Source organism: Mustela nivalis (assembly GCF_964662115.1).
Source record: "Mustela nivalis genome assembly, chromosome: 13".
Lineage (NCBI taxonomy): Eukaryota > Metazoa > Chordata > Mammalia > Carnivora > Mustelidae > Mustela > Mustela nivalis.
Genome location: NC_139032.1, coordinates 23674887 through 23692352, shown reverse-complemented (window position 1 = coordinate 23692352; position 17466 = coordinate 23674887). Strand labels below are relative to the sequence as shown.

Sequence of the window (17466 nt, the reverse complement as noted above, 5' to 3'; positions counted from 1 at the left end):
AATCCGAGGCACCTGGGTGGCTCAGGCAGTTGGGTGTCGCCTTTGGCTCAGGTCATGATCCCGGGGTCCTAGGATCCAGCCCCACATTTGGCTCCTTGCTCAGTGTGGAGTCTGCTCCCTCTGCCGCTCCCCTGGCCCATGCTCATATAAATAGATGAAATGTTTTAAAAAATATATAGAATGAATCCTAAGAGCAACTTTGTTAAATAAGAATTTTAAATGTGCCTATCCTTCCATCTCTCTCCTGCCCACCCTTCCACTTCCCAATCTATTTTAAACATTTAATTGGTCTATGTGTCTGTTTATATGCCAGTGCCATGCTGTCTTGGTGATCACAGCTTTGTAATAAAGCTTGAAATCAGGTAACATGATGCCCCCAGTTTTATTTTTGTTTTTCAACATTTCCTTAGCGATTCGGGGTCTCTTCTTATTCCATACAAATTTTAGGATTATTTGCTCTAGCTCTTTGAAGAATACCGGTGGAATTTTGATAGGAATGGCATTAAAAGTATAGATTGCTCTAGACAGTATAGACATTTTAACAATGTTTATTCTTCCGATCCAAGAGCATGGAATGGTCTTCCATCTTTTTGTGTCTTCTTCAATTTCTTTCATGAGTGTTCTGTAGTTCCTCAAGTACAGATCCTTTACCTCTTTGGTTAGGTTTATTCCCAGGTATCTTATGGTTCTTGGTGCTATAGTAATGGAATCGGTTCTCTAATTTCCCTTTCTGTATTTTGATTGTTAGTGTATAAGAAAGCCACTGGTTCTGTACATTGACTTTGTATCCTGCCACATTGCTGAATTGCTGTATGAGTTCTAGTAGTTTGGGGGTGGAGTCTTTTGGGTTTTCCATATGAAGAATCATGTCATCTGCGAATAGAGAGAGTTTGACTTCTTCATTACCAATTTGGATACCTTTTATTTCTCTTTGTTGTCTGGCTGCTGTTGCTAGGACTTCTAATACTATGAGGAACAAGAGTGGTGAAAGTGGGCATCCTTGTCTTCTTACTGATCTCAACAGGAAAGCTACAAGCTATTTCCCATTGAGGATGATATTTGCTGTGGGTCTTTCATAGATAGATTTGATGAAGTTCAGGAATGTTCCCTCTATCCCTATATTTTGAAGCGTTTTAATCAGGAACGGATGCTGGATTTTGTCAATAGCTTTTTCTGCATCAATTGAGAGGACCATGTGGTTCTTCTCTTTACTCATATTACTTTGTTCTATCACATTGATTGATTTGTGAATCTTGAACCATCCTTGTAGCCCAGGGATGAATCCCACCTGGTCATGGTGGAAAATCTTTTTAATGTGCTGTTGGATCCTGTTTGCTAGGATCTTGTTGAGAATCTTAGCATCCATATTCATCAGTGATAATGGTCTGAAATTCTCCTTTTTGGCAGGGTCTTTGCCTGGTTTGGGGATCAGGGTAGTGCTGGCTTCATAGAAAGAGTCATGGACCCTCAACTGTATGGTCAATTAATCTTCAACAAAACAGGAAAAAATATACATTGGAAGAAAGTCTCTTCAATAAATGGTGCTGGGAAAACTGGGCAGCTATATGTAGAAGAATGAAACTTGACCATTCTCTTACACCATACACAAACATAAACTCAAAATGGGTAAAAGAACTCAACATGAGACAGGAATCCATCAGAGTCCTAGAGGAGAACATAGGCAGTAATCTCTTTGATATCAGCCACAGCAACTTCTTTCAAGATATGTCTCCAAAGGCAAAGGAAACAAAAGCGAAAATAAACTTTTGGGACTTCATCAAAATCAAAAGCTTCTGCACAGCAAAGGAAACAGTCAAAAAAACAAAGAGGTAACCCACGGAATGGGAGAAGATATTTGCAATTGACAGTACAGACAAAAGGTTGATATCCAGGATCTATAATGCACTCCTCAAACTCAACACACACAAAATAGACAATCATATCAAATGGGCAGAAGATGTGAACAGACACTTCTCCAATCAAGACATACAAATGGCTATCAGACACATGAAAAAATGTTCATTATCGCTAGCCCTCAGGGAGATTCATATTAAAACCACATTGAGATATTACCTTACACCAGTTAGAATGGCCAAAATTAAAAAGACAGGAAACAACATGTGTTGGAGGGGATGTGGAGAAAGGGGAACTCTCTTCCACTGTTGGTGGGAATGCAAGTTGGTGCAGCCTCTTTGGAGAACAGTGTGGAGATTCCTCAAGAAATTAAAAATAGAGGGGCGCCTGGGTGGCTTAGTGAGTTAAGCCGCTGCCTTCGGCTCAGGTCATGATCTCAGGGTCCTGGGATTGAGTCCCGTATCGGGCTCTCTGCTCAGCAGGGGGCCTGCTTCCCTTCCCCTCTCTCTGCCTGCCTCTCTGCCTACTGTGATCTCTCTCTGTCAAATAAATAAATAAAAATCTTAAAAAAAAAAAAAGAAAAGAAAAGAAAAAGAAATTAAAAATAGAACTTCCCTATGACCCTGCCATTGTACTCCTGGGTATTTACCCCAAAGATACAGATGTAGTGAAAAGAAGGGCCATCTGTACCCCAATGTTTATAGCAACAATGGCCACGGTTGCCAAACTATGGAAAGAACCAAGATGCCCTTCAATGGATGAATGGATAAGGAAAATGTGGTCCATACACACTATGGAGTATTATGCTTCCATCAGAAAGGATGAATACCCACCTTTTGTAGCAACATGGACGGGACTTTAAGAGATTATGCTGAGTGAAATAAGTCAAGCAGAGAGAGTCAATTATCATATGGTTTCACTGATTTGTGGAGCATAACAAATAGCATGGAGGACATGGGGAGTTAGAGAGGAGAAGGGAGTTGGGGAAATTGGAAGGGGAGGTGAATCATGAGAGACTATGGACTCTGAAAAACAATCTGAGGGGTTTGAAGTGGTGGGGGGGTGGGAGGTTGGGGTACCAGGTGGTGGGTATTATAGAGGCCACAGATTGCATGGAGCACTGGGTGTGGTGAAAAAATAATGAATACTGTTATGCTGAAATTAAATTAATTTAAAAAATTTAATTGTAGCTATTGTTTTGGCTACAGGTTGGCTACAAAAGTTTACAAGCATGGCTGTAACAATAAATATTGCTCATTGTGAAGTTAGAACATGCGAGAGTTAAATTTCATTGTCTGCAGTTCCTATGACACCACTGTCCCCCCTGTCCCCTGATCGTCTAAATCACAATGCTCCTAGTAACAAAGTCACTGGTAAAATTTCTCCTTTCTTTCCCTCTACCAATAAATCAAAACCATGCCATATTATGGGTTGTTTTGCATTTTGGCCATGAGTTGTATTTTTTTTTTTTCCTGGGCATTTCCTATTTTTTTTTTAATAGTTGAAAGAATTATATCCCTTCATTGTATGTCAAATGTTTTGGAGATTCTCATTCTCTTTCACTTAATATGCATACGTACTTCTTGAAGATATTTTACTTGCATCACTAACCCATGTTCTAATTTGGACTTTTATAAGCTTACTACTCAACTAGCCTCTTAGAATTTTATTTTATTGGATCTGTAATGTCAATAAATTCCCTCCTTTGGGTGTTGGGGTATATCCACAAATAATTTCCTCAGATATGGTAAATAAGAAATAAAGCTCTTGTGTTCTTACCTACTTAGAATGATTTTGTTTTGCTCAGAATGTGATTTGATGTAGGTTAGGGTTTTTTGTTTAATTTTTTAAATACATACTAAGCAGTACTGGTTACTGATTTCTTTTATTGCAAAGATTCCTTATTCTCCATAGCTTTGGAATTTTGTTGTTGATTTACTATTTTATTTCTTTAATACTTTCCTCCTCTCCTCCTCTACATTCTCTCTGCTTTCCCTCTCTCTGGATATCTTATTAGATAAAGGTCTAAACTTCTGGGCTGATCTTCCATATCTTTTATTATTCACCTAGTTTTTCTTTCCTTGTCTTTTTTTGCTTTATATTCTGAAATCTTCCAAATTTTCTATTAAGTTTGTTATTATGGATATCATATTTTCAATTTCCAAAAGTATTTTTTCTTCTCTGATCATTTGTTTGCAACCTGTTCTTTTATGGGTGGCATCCCATTTTGACTCTGAGAATCCCAATCATATTTTTTCAAAAAATATTTTATTAATTGAAATGCTTACTGAGATCTTTGGGCTTCACATGCAATCATAAAAAATAATATTCACAGACCCCAACTATACCTAAAAGCATTGTGAAACTATAGTATAATATCACAACGAGGATAATGGTAATCCACTAATCATATTCAGATTTCCCCAGCTTTATTGGACTTATTTGTGTGTGTATGTTTAGTTCTATATGATTTTATCACATGTACAGGTTTGTGCATCTGTTAGCACAGTCAAGGTACTGACTTGTTATCACCACGAGGATCCCTCTAGTTTCCTTTTTACCTTCCACTTCCTTTCCTACTCCCTTCATCTACTGGATAACCACTAATCTGTTCTCCCATTTCCACAATTTTGTCATTTTAAAATGTTATATAAATTAGATCATGTAACTTTTTCCTTTTTTCACTTGGCATAAATTACCTAGAAATTCATCCAAGCAGTATGTATTTTTATTGATCTCTCATTCATTTTTGAGTAGTATTCCATGATACGTATGTAACACAGTTTAACTGTCCCCCAGCTGAAGGACATTTGGGCTATTTCCCGCTGGGGGCTATTATGAAATATTCATGTACAGGTTTTGTGTGAATATACCTGTTTATTCCTCTGGGAAAAATACCTAAGTGCAATCACTGGGTCGTATGGTAGTTGCATTTTTAGTTTCATGAGAAACTGTTGAACTCTTTTGCAAAGTGGCTGTGCCATTGAACATTTCTACCAGTAATGTATCAGTAAGCTGGTGGTTTCTCTGTATCTTCACCAGCATTCTGTATTCACTGTTTTCATTTTTTAGCTGGTCTGATAGTTGTATACTCATATCTCATAATTTTTAAATTTGAATTTCCTCAATGACTAATGATGAATATCATTTCATGTGCTTATTTGCTATCTGTATATCCTAGTGAAATGTCATTTTACCCATTTTGTAATTGGGTTCTTTGGTGCTTTTCCTGCTGAGTTTTGAGAGTATTTTAATATTGTAGATATTAGTTCTTTATTGGATAGGTGGTTTGTGAAAATTTTCTCCCAGTCTGTAGCTGGCTTTGTCAGCCTCTTTATATGGGTGTTTACAGGATAGAAGTTTTAAATTTTGATGAGGTTCAATTCATCAACTTTTCCCTTTCCCTCCCATTGTTATTATTTACTGATTTATTTATATTTATTAACATAAAATGGATTATTTGCTTCAGGGATACAGGTCTGTAAAGCATCAGGCTTATACATTTCATAGCATTCACCATAGCATATGCCCTCCCCAATGTCCATAACCCAGCTACCCTATCCCTCCCCACTCACCCCCCAGCAACCTCAGTTTTTCATGAGATTAAGAGTCTCTCATGATTTTTCTCCCTCCCTGATCCCACCTTGTTTCATTTTTTCACTCCATACCTCCCACAACCCCCTGCCCGGCCTCTCAAATTCCTCATATCAGAGAGATCATATGATAATTGTCTTTCTGTGATTGACTTATTTCCCGTAGCATACTGCCCTCTAGTTCCATCCACGTCCTTGCAAATGAAAAGTTTTCAGGGTTTTTTGATGGCTGCATAGTATTCTTGTGTGTGTGTGTGTGTGTGTGTGTGTGTGTGTGTGTGTGTGACATCGTCTTTATCTATTCACCTTTTGATGGACATCGGGGTTCTTTCCACAGTTTGGCTGTTGAAAACATTCCTGCTATAAATATTCGGATGCATGTGCCCCTTCGGATCACTACATTTATATCTTTAGAGTAAATACCCAGGACTGCGATTCCTAGGTCATAGGATAGCTCTATTTTCAACTTTTTGAGGAACCTCCATGCTGTTTTCCAGAGTGGCTGTACCAGCTTGCATTCCTACCAACAGTGTAGGAGGGTACCTCTTTCTCCACATCCTTTCCAGCATCTGGCACTTCCTGGCTTGTTAATTTTGGCCATTCTGATTGGTGTGAGGTGATATCTCATTGTGGTTTTCATTTGTATTTCCCTGATGCCCAGTGATGTGGAGCACTTTTTCATGTCTGTTGGTCATCTGGATGTCTTCTTTGCCGAAATGTCTGTTCATGTCCTCTGCCCATTTCTTGATTGGATTCTTTGTTCTTTGGGTGTTGAGTTTGTTAAGCTCTTTATAAATTTTGGATACTAGCCCTTTATCTGATATGTTGTTTGCAAATATCTTCTCCCATTCTGTCGGTTGTCATTGGTTTTGTTGACTGTTTCCTTTGCTATGCAAAAGCATTTGATCTTGAGGAAGTCCCAATAGTTCATTTTGCCCTGCCTTCCCTTGCCTTTGGAGATATTTCTAGGAAGAAGTTGCTGTGGCTGAGGTGAAAGAGGTTGCTGCCTGTGTTCTCCTCAAGGATTTGGGTGGATTCCTGTCTCACATTGAGGTCTTTCATCCATTTTGAGTCTATTTTTGTGTGTGGTGTTAGGAAATGGTCCAGTCTCATTCTCTTGCATGTGGCTGTCCAGTTTTCCCAACATAATTTGTTGAAGAGACTGCCTTTTTTCCACTGGACATTCTTTCCAGCTTTGTTGAAGATTAGTTGACTATAGAATTGAGGGTCCATTTCTGGACTCTCTATTCTGTTCCATTAATCTATGTGTCTGTTTTTATGTCAGTACCATACTATCTTGATGTTGACAGCTTTGTAATAGAGCTTGAAGTCTGGAATGTGATGCCGCCGACTCTGGTTTTCTTTTTCAACATTTCTCTGGCTATTTGGTCTTTTCTGGTTCCATATAAATTTTAGGACTGTATGTTCCATTTCTTTGAAAAAAGTTATGGTATTTTGATAGGGATTTCATTAAATGTATAGAATGCTTAGGTAACATAGACATTTTCACAATATTTTTTCTTCCAATCCATGAGCATGGAACGTTTCTCCATTTTCTTTGTTATTTCCTCAATTTCTTTCATGAGTACTTTACAGTTTTCTGATTACAGTTTCTTTTCCTCTTTGGTTAGGTTTATTCCTAGTTATCTTATGGTTTGGGGAGCAATTGTAAATGGGATCGACTCCTTAATTTATCTTTCTTTTGTCCTCCTGTTGGTATATAGAAGTGCAACTGATTTCAGTGCATTGATTTTATATCCTGTCACTTTATTGAATTCCTATATGAGTTCTAGCAGTTTTGGAGTGGAGTCTTTTGGGTTTTCCACATAAAGCCTTATATCACCTGCAAAGAGTGAGAGTTTGACTCCTTTTTTGCTGATTCAGATTCCTTTTATTTCTTTTTGTTGTCTGACTGCTGAAGTTAGGACTTCTAATACTATTTAGAATAGAAGTGGTGATAGTGGACAGCCCTGCTGTTTTCCTGACCTTAGGTGAAAGCTCTCAGTTTTGTCCTGTTGAGAATGATATTTGCTGTTGGCTTTTCATAGATGGCTTTGGTGATACTGAGGTATGTGCCCTCTATCCCTACACTTTGAAGAGTTTTGATCAAGAAAGGATGCTGTATTTTGTCAAATGCTTTCTCAGCATCTATTGAGAGTATCATATGGTTTTTGTTCTTTCTTTTATTAATGTATTTTATCACAGTGATTGATTTGCGGATGTTGAACCAACCTTGCAGCCGAGGAATAAATCACACTTGGCCATGGTGAATAATCCTTTTAATGTACTGTTAGATCTTATTTGTTAGTATTTTGGTGAGAATTTTTGCATCTGTGTTCATCCAGGATATTGTTCTGTCATTCTTTTAGATGAGGTCTTTGTCTGGTTTGGGGATCAAGGTGATGCCAGCCTCATAAAATGAGTTTGGAAGTTTTCCTTCCATTTCTATTTTTTGGAACAGTTTCAGGAGAATAGGTATTAATTCTTCTTTAAATGTTTGGTAGAAATCTCCTAGAAAGCCTTCTGGTCCTGGGCTCATGTTTGTTGGGAGATTTTTTTTTTTTTTAAGATTTTATTTGTTTATTTGACAGACAGAGACCACAAGTAGACAGAGAGGCAGGCAGAGAGAGAGAGAGGGAAGCAGGCTCCCTGCTGAGCAGAGAGCCCGATGCGGGACTCGATCCCAGGACCCTGGGATCATGACCTGAGCCGAAGGCAGCGGCTTAACCCACTGAGCCACCCAGGTGCCCCTGTTGGGAGATTTTTGATGACTGCTTCAATCTCCTTACTGGTTATGGGTCTGTTCAGGTTTTCTGTTTCTTTCTGATTCTGTTTTGGTAGTTTATATGTCGCTAGGAATGCATCCATTTCTTCCAGATTGTCAAAGTTGCTGGTGTATATTTGCTCATAATATGTTCTTATAATTCTTTGTATTTCTTTGGTGTTGGTTGTGCTTTCTCCTCTTCCATTTATGATTTTATTAATTTGGGTCCTTTTTCTTTTCTTTTTAATAAGTCTGGCTAGAGGTTTATCAGTCTTATTAGTTTTTTCCTAGAACAAACTCCTGATTTCTTTGATTTGTTCTACTGTTCTTTCAGTTTCTATTTCATTGTTTTCTGCTCTGATCTTTATTACTTCTCTTCTCCTGCTGTATTTAGGCTTTCTTTGCTGTTCTTTCTCCAACTCTTTTAAGTGTAGGATTAGGTCGTATACTTGAGACCTTTCTTATTTCTTAAGAAAGGCCTGTATGGCTATATACTTTCTTCTCAGGACCACCGTTGCTGTGTCCCAATGATGTTCAAGAGTTGTGTTTTCATTTTCCTTTGTTTCCATGAATTTTTCTTCAATTCCTCTTTAATTTCCTGGTTGACCCATTCATTCTTTAGGAGGATGCTTTTTAGCCTCCATGTATTTGAGTTCTTTCCAACATTCCTCTTATGGTTGAGTTCTAGTTTCAAAGCATTGTGATCTGAAAATATGCAGGGAATGATCCCAATCTTTTGGTACTGGTTGAGACCTGATTTGTGACCCAGGATACAATCTATTTCAGGGAATGTTCCAGGTGCACTTGAGAAGAATGTGTATTCTGTTGCTTTGGGATGGAATGTTCTGAATATATCTGTGATGTCCATCTAGTCCAGTGTGTCATTTAAAGCCCTTATTTACTTATTAATTTTTGCTTAGATGATCTGTCCATTTCAGTGAGGGGGGTGTTAAAGTCCCTTACTATTAATGTATAATTGTCGATGCGTTTCTTTGACTTTGTATTAATTGTTTTATATAATTGGCTGCTCCCATGTTAGGGGCATAGATATTTAAAAGTATTAGCTCTTCTTATTGGATGGACCCTTTAAATATGATATAGTGTTCTTCCTCCTCTCTTATTATAGTCTTTGGCTTAAGATAATTTATCTGATAGAATGATTGCCACTTCAGCTTTCTTTTGATGTCCATTGGCATGGTGAATTGTTTGCACCCCCTCATTTTAAATCTGATGGTGTCTTTTGGTCTAAAATGAGTTTCTTGCAGACAGCATATTGATGGATCTCGTTTTGGTTTTGTTTTGTTTCTCCATTCTGATACCCCGTGTCTTTTGTTTGGGGCATTTAGCCCATTTACATTCAGGATAACTATTGCAAGAAAACAATTTAGTGCTATTTTATTGTCTGTAAGGTGACTGCTACTGTATATTTTCTCTTTTCCTTTCTGACCTGTTACTTTTAGGCTTTCTCTTTGCTTAGAGGACCACTTTCAATATTTCCTGTAAGGCTGGTCTGGTGTTTGCAAATTCTTTGTTTTGGTTTGTCCGGAAGCTTTTTATCTCTCTTTCTATTTTCAACGATAGCCTAGCTGGATATAGTATTCTTGGTTGCATATTTTTCTCGTTTAGTGCTCTGAATATATCACACCAGTCCTTTCTGGTCTGTCAGTTCTCTGTGGATGGGTCTGCTGCCAGTCTTTTGATTTTGAGGGGAGCTCTCTTTGCCTCCTGGATATTGATGCTCATACGCTTTGCCAAATTAGGGAAATTCTCTGTTATAATTTGCTCCAACATACCTTCTGCCCCTCTTTCTCTTTCTTCTTCTTCTGGGCTCCCAATTATTCTAATATTGTTTTGTGTTATGGTATCACAATTCTCTCAAATTGACCCTTGAAGCCCAGTAGCTGTCGATCTCTTTTTCTCTGCTTCTTTATTCTCCATCATTTGTTCTATATCACTAATTCTCTTTTATGCCTCATTTATCTAGCAGTAAGAGCCTCCATTTTTTATTAACCTCATCAATAACTTTTTTTTATTCAACTTGGTTACACTTTAGTTCCTTTATTTCTCCAGAAAGGGATTCCCTGGTATCATCCATGCTTTTTTTTGAGCCCAGCTAGCACCTTGATAATCATTATTCTGAACTTTAGTTCTGACATCTTACTAATGTCCACATTGATTAGATCCCTAGCTGTCAGTAATGCCTCTTGTTCTTTTTTTTGAGGTACGTTTTTCTACCTTGTCATTTTATCCAGGCAAGAATAGATGAATGAGAGAAAATACTAAAGGGTGGCAATGACCCCAGTAAAATATATACTAACCAAATCGGTAGAGACCCAAAACTAAGTGGCAAAGAAAGGAGGGGAAAATAAATAAATAAATAAATAGATAGATAGATAGATAGATAGGACTGGTGAATAGAACAGGGCCACACACCTGATTCTGGGTGCATTTTAGTCTGTTAGAAGAAACTGCCTCCCAAACATTAAAGAAAGAAAAACACATATGTCACACACACACACACACACACACACACACACACAAATGTAAACATGACAAAGGGATGGAATATGAATGTAAAGATGAAAATTTAAAAAGATTCTAAAAAGGAATTGATGATAAGTTGGTTGAAAAAATAAAAAAAAAAAAAAAGAAAAAAAGGAAAGAATGTGATCATGCTGGAGACTAGAACAAAGCCATGCACTAGATTTAGGGTATATTTTGATCTCAGAAGAAACTGTATTCCAAAATTTTAAAGAAAAACTTGTATGTATACAAAAATAAGGTTAAATACAAGTAAGGGATAGAATATGACTATAACAATAAAAATTTTAAAAGATTTTCAAAAAAGGTATTGGTAATATAAAATAGTTAAAAACATTAAAATAGGAAAGTGGAAAAAATTTTAAAAATAAGATAAGAAAAAAGAAAACTAAAAATATTTAACTTTGAAAGACTTAAGAATCATGGGGGGTAAAGCCATGAAGTCTATGTGTTGTATTCCTGTAGCTCTGAAGTTTTGCAGTTCTCATTGATGGGTGAACTTGCTCTTGGCTGAATGTTGCTGTTGACCTTCTCGGGGAGGGTTATGTTGCAGTGATTCTCAAATGTCTTTACCCAAGGCAGAATTACACTGCCCTTGCTAGGGGCCAGGCTAAGTAATCTGCTCAGGTTCACTCTCAGTAGCTTTTGTTCCCTGATCACTTTCTGTATTGCTTTGGAAGAGGAGAATAATATGGTGGCTTCCCAATCTCTGTCCCCATAGGGACCAAGAGCTCAGGGCCTGACTCACTGCACCCTCAGAGAAAATCAGTCAATCCCTCCTGTCTCCCTGGTCTCTGGCCATGCTCCAAGCTCATCCGGCCTGTGACTGATCGTTTCTATCTCTGATGCACAGCCCCCTTTGGAGTCTCCAAACCCAGCAGATTCCTACAGTGCGCTCCTGCACTGCTCCTCCTGGGGGAGGAAGGTGAGTCTCCCTGGATCTGCCACTAGTGGAGTCCCTGCTCAAAGAGCAGTGGTCCAAATGTGCCTTGGATCACAGTTTAAGGTGGCCCCGAGCTGAAGACCCATCCCTCAGATCTGTCTCTGCAGCTGTCTCTGATACCTGGGGGCTCTGCCACACTTGGGCACTCCTGGTCTTTTTTGTGACCCCACGGGTCCTGAGACCACACTGTCCCCTCAAGGGCTGCACCATGCTGCTTAGCCTCTGGAGTGACATCCCTCATGGGAGCAAACTTATAAAAAGTTCTGATTATGTGCTCTGCTGCTCTACAGCTTGCCAGAAGCCAGCCCTGCTCCCACAGTCTATCTTCATGTATATCACCTCACATTCACTTCTCCGCATGTCCTATCTTCCAGAAAGTGGTCACTTTCTCTTCCTAGAGTTGCTGCTCTTCTTCTCGTTGATCTCCTGTTGAGTTTGTAGGTGTTCAGAATGGTTCGATAACTATCTAGCTGGATTCCTGGGACCTGAACGATATTTAGGTCTCCTACTCCTCCACCATCTCACTCCTCCTCCCTCCCATTGTTTTTCATACTTTTTGTGTCAAGTCTATGAAATGTCTATCTCTAATTTTTATAAATTTACATTTTACATTCATATCTATGATCTATTTTAATTTTTTAAATATTTTATTTATTTATTTGACAGAGACAGAATGCACAAGCAGGGTGAGCAGCAGGCAGAGGGAGAAGGTGGAACAGGCTCCCCGTTGAGCAGAGACCGTGACATGGAGCCCAATCCCAGGACCCTGGGATCATTACCTGAGCAGTAGGCACATGCTTAATGGACTGAGCCACCCAGGCACCACTATTTTGAGTTAATTTTTATACAAGGTGTGAAGTTTCAGTCAAGGTTAATTTTTTTTAACCTATGGATATCAATTACTCCAGCCTTTTTGCTGAAAAGGCTGTCCTTCCTTTAGTGAATTACTTTTGGATCTTTGCCTAAATCAATTGCACATATTTGTGTGGATCTATTTCTGGGTGATCTTTTCTGTTCCACTGATCTTTGTGTCTATCCCTCTGTCAGTACCATACTGTCTTGATTACAGTAACTATATAGTAAGCAATAATATGTGATACAGTGACTCCTCCCACTCCCTTCAATGTCAAGGTTGTTAGATATTCTAGGGCTTGTGCTTATCCATATAAATTTTAGAACAAGCTGGTCTATGTGTATAGAAACACCTCCTGGGATTTTGATAGGACTTCCATTAAGCAATAATATGTGATACAGTGACTCCTCCTCCTCCCTTCAATGTCAAGGTTGTTAGCTATTCTAGGGCTTGTGCTTATCCATATAAATTTTAGAACAAGCTGGTCTATGTGTATAGAAACACCTGGAATTTTGATAGGACTTCCATTAAGCTGACAGATCAGTTCAAGGAAAATTGACATCTTTTGTATGTTGAGCTTTCCAATTCATGAACACTGCATGTCTCTCCATTTTTAGGTCTTCCTTGATTTCTTTCATCAGCATTTTGTAATTTTCAGAATACAGATCTTATATATATATATTTTAACTGTATACCTAAGTATTTCCATTTCTTTGGAGTGATTGTAAATTGTATTGTGCTTTGTATTTTGGTTTCCACATGTTCACTGTAGTATACAGAAATGGGATTAATTTTTTTTAAGATTTTATTTATTTATTTGACAGAGATTACAAGTAGGCAGAGAGGCAGGCAGAGAAAGAGAGAGGGAAGCAGGCTCCCTGCTGAGCAGAGAACCCTATGCAGGACTCGATCCCAGGACCCTGAGATCATGACCTGAGCCAAAGGCAGTGGCTTAACCCACTGAGCCACCCAGGCGCCCGGGACTGATTTTTTTGCTTGTTGATCTTATAACCTGTGACCTTGCTGAATTTATTAGTTCTAGATGTTCTTTTACAGATTTTCTGGTATGTTGTTCTAGAATCTGTGAGACAATTTTATCTCTTCCTTCCAAATCTGTATGCTTTTTACTTCATTTTCTTCATTGCAGTAGCTAGAATTTTCAGTACTGTTGAGTGAGAGTGGTGAGAAAGGACATCCTTGCCTTGTTCTTGATCTTAGAGGGAAAGCATTCTGTCCCTCACCATGATATTAATTGTGTATTTTTTGGTACCTGCTACTTATCAAGCTGAGCTAATTCTGCTCAATTCGTAACTTGCTGGAATTTTTATATCATTAGTGTGTGTTGAATTTTGTCAAATGTTTTTTCTGCCACAAAAAGGAGATTTTTTTTTCTCATATAGGTGTTGATATGGTGGATTATATTGATTAATTTTTGAATGTTCAACCTGTCTTCCATACCTGGAATATATCCAACTTAGCCATGGTGTATAATTCTTTTTATATGTTATTAGATTCAAATTTGTTAAGGATTTTTGCATTTAAGTTCAGAAGAGATAGCAGTTTATAATTTATCATCTTTGGCATTGATATCAGGGTAAGGAGGTCTATGCCATCTTGTCCAGAATGGAAGTCTTCAATCACAATGTTTAAAGTTCTATTCTGTTACTTATAAATTTTCCACATTTGTCTATGTTTGCCTTTCCTCCTCCATACTTCAATATTTCTTAAATGCATAGTGATTCTTAATTTTCTATCCATATTAAGTATGGAGTATGAGGCAGCCTGAATAGACATTCCATGTAAGTGGGTGGGGCTTGTCTCCTTCACTTTACATGTATAGCCAGAGAACAAGCCATCAGTCCATTGAAGTATTATTAACAACTTTCTGAAGGACAGAAGGCTATTTTAAAAATCAGAAAGAACAGAGCAGAAATGCTGGCCCTTCAGTATACACAAGGAGATCTGCTGATCAGAAGGAAAATGAGAGGTGTGAGCCACAGCAAGGGAGATGGAAAGGAGAGGTGAAAAGATGTAATGAAAGCACAGGATTATTTCAAGTTCTACATTTAGTTATCTATTTTTTCTTCTACCCCTTCCCTTTTCTGTTTTATCTACAGATAAGATCATCTCAAAATAAGGTGACAATATGATTGACAGAACTTAGGACAGCTATCTTAGTGGCTAGACTCAAGAAAAAAAATTCTACTGCATTATAGCTTTATAGATATCCAGATATTAAATGGCTCTCTCCTAGCTTACACACTCATGTTTTCAGGTTGCTATTTTGAATCAAAGTCTAGTAGAATATGTTACAAAATTTCTCTTAGGAAATATTGATCTACCCCAATGCCTGAAGAGAACGACAGAGTTTTCATCCAGTTTTCCTCTTTATAGCAAGAGTAGGAAACATCCCTCCGGTTTTTAAAGCACTAACCAATTGACAAATTCTCCTACTGTCTCATCTATAAATAACATGATACTTAAAACTTTAACTTCATGGTGCCTGGGTGTCTCAGTGGGCGTAGTTAAGCCTCTGCCTTTGGCTCAGGTCATGATCTCAGGGTCTTGGGATCGAGCCCAGCATGGGGCTCTCTGCTCAGCAGGGAGCCTGCTTCCCCCACCACCCCGCTGACCTCTGCCTGACTCTCTGCCTACTTGTGATCTCTCTCTCTCTGTCAAATAAATAAATAAAATCTTAAAAACAAAACAAAACAAAACAAACAAACAAAAAAAGCAACTTTACATTTAATCTCTGATCTTAAGGTCCTCATTTATTCTCACCTTTGTGATTCTAGTTCCATAAGGCTAGGGAGTGCCTGGGATAGACAGCTGAGGCTCTCCAAGCCTTGACCAATGGAAGAAAGAGTCTTCAGTTACAGAATGTGCTGAAACCTGAAAAATACCAGAAACAAGGTTATCAAACACCAAGAACTATATTTATCAGCGTTGCCATTGTTGTTGTTGTTGTAATAAAAAAGGTTTTTTATAGCCAATCAAGACGCTGGAATGCTATAATGGCTTTACGTGTGTATCAAAAAGCAGTGCTCTTGGAGATTGGAAAGAGGTTCTCAGATGTCATCATATCATTGCTGACAGATAGTCTGATTGAATACTTCCAATGTCAGGGAAGTCATAATAGTAGGAGATTGCTCACACCATCAGAAAATATTTAATAAATACTTCAATGCACACACCTCCCTAAAATAAGGGTGCCTAAATGTTTTGGTTTTCCCAGAGCAGTTCCAGTTAATAGTCGTGTCAGGGTGATGGGTATAAAGTATGCTCCCTTTCATTCTCAAAAGTTTCCTGGTCATCTGCCTATAATTGCCATATTTTAGTTCTAGTTTTGTCCCTGAAAGTACAGAAAGTTCTCAGTATATGAAGATAATCAGTACTCAAAAAGAAGACCACCTTAAAGTGAATCCACTTTAAGTGGGCACCAAAATCTCATGGTGAAAAATGAAAAAAAAAAAATTTGATTGGGCCAGTACTATGAAAATGAAACTTAACAGTATAGAAAAGAAGTGTGTTTATCTTGTGCCACTAATGGAATTTAGATAAGAAATGCATCTCTATGCTAATTCTTAGAATTAGTTTTTCTTAAGAGGTAAAAAAAAAATCAGAGGTAAAATATTGACAGAACATTTATTATGTCACTTCTTACTTTTAAAATATTACTATAAAGTGAATAATTTTTCCTAAAGTACTTAAAGGATTCAACCATTTTTCCAAGGGATTTTCCTAATCTTTATTAGTATACTAATTATCCTTATTTGAAGTATCACTCAAACTGTCTTTGCATCTTATCTTCTTCAATCTTCATTTGTATGCCCTGTTTTTCAACAGTTCACACAGAATCTAGTAGTCCTCCAACATCACTTTCATCAATTCTATGAAATCCTGTAATGGTTTGCAGGGTAATTTGCAATTTCCCCACATGGTAAATTACATTGATCTACATCATATTGTTGACTACTGATAAATATCAGAGAATGTGGGGGAATAAAAGACAAAAAACAAAATTGATGTGATAGGTATGGTTTTATGTCAGTAAAAAAAGTGTTTTATGTCTGAGCTTTTGAAACTGGCAGAACTTAATTAAAATTCAGGTATGTGCTCTGTGTCCACTTTTAAATAATAATAAGCACCATTTTTAAACAATTACTATATGTTAAATTGTTTGTTAGGCAGTATGAGTACAGAACTGAATATACATTCCTTAACATCAAACAAACAACTTAGAGCAATTCATATAAAAGACAAGGTTCTGGGCAAACATAATGCAATGACATGTACAAGTAATCAGCAATTTCCTAGTGGGTGGGATATCTCATGCGTGAGTAGAGTTTGGCCATACAAAAATGTGAGCTAGCTCCAGGCAAAAGGAGCCTGTGAACCTGTGTGAAGTTTAAAGATGAAAATAGTAGGGCACTTTCTGAGAACTGCATTGACATTTTTCCAGAAATGGATGGAGCGTAGCATACAAAGGAACAGTGCCAAGGAATGTGACTAGAGAGGTTGTCATGACCAGGCATTATTTGGCCCAGTAAGTGCAAAAGAATAAAGCCAAGATATTGTAGATGCATAAGAATTTAGAAGGAACAGCCCACTTAATCACCACTGCCCTCACCACCACCTCTAAACTATGATGCTGAGGCACTACCTTAAAGTTTTCTAACCTAGTATTTCTTACAGTGTATTTCTGTGTTGCTTTCTCACTAGCAATAGTTATGTTAGCCTAGTAAAAAAGAGCCTGTGTGAATATAAATACATGCAAAACTAGATAGATTAGACAGATCAACAATTAGGTAACAGAAAGGCATTTTTTTATACTCAAAAGATTTTTAAGTGCTCAATTTTTCACCCTTTATTTGCTAACACCTGCAGAGTGCATTCTGTAGTATTTAACTATTTCCAA

The 17466-nt window shown here is 37.8% G+C and overlaps 1 long non-coding RNA gene and 1 pseudogene across 15 annotated transcripts in view; both read right to left on the bottom strand.

Annotated features, from left to right (window-relative positions):
* The window catches only part of LOC309846291 (spermatogenesis-associated protein 31D1-like), a 911407-nt pseudogene that overhangs the window by 516905 nt on the left and 377036 nt on the right, over window positions 1-17466 (bottom strand). The window lies entirely within an intron of this gene.
* Window positions 1-17466, bottom strand: part of LOC309846387 — a 99919-nt gene that overhangs the window by 55891 nt on the left and 26562 nt on the right. For 8 of the 14 annotated variants that reach the window (XR_014301881.1, XR_014301882.1, XR_014301883.1 and 5 more), the window contains exon 3: window positions 15330-15440. This is a non-coding gene — a long non-coding RNA (uncharacterized lncRNA). Of the gene's footprint in view, window positions 1-15299; window positions 15441-17466 lie in introns of those variants that run through there. The other 6 variants (XR_014301875.1, XR_014301876.1, XR_014301877.1 and 3 more) reach the window with 1 other exon arrangement.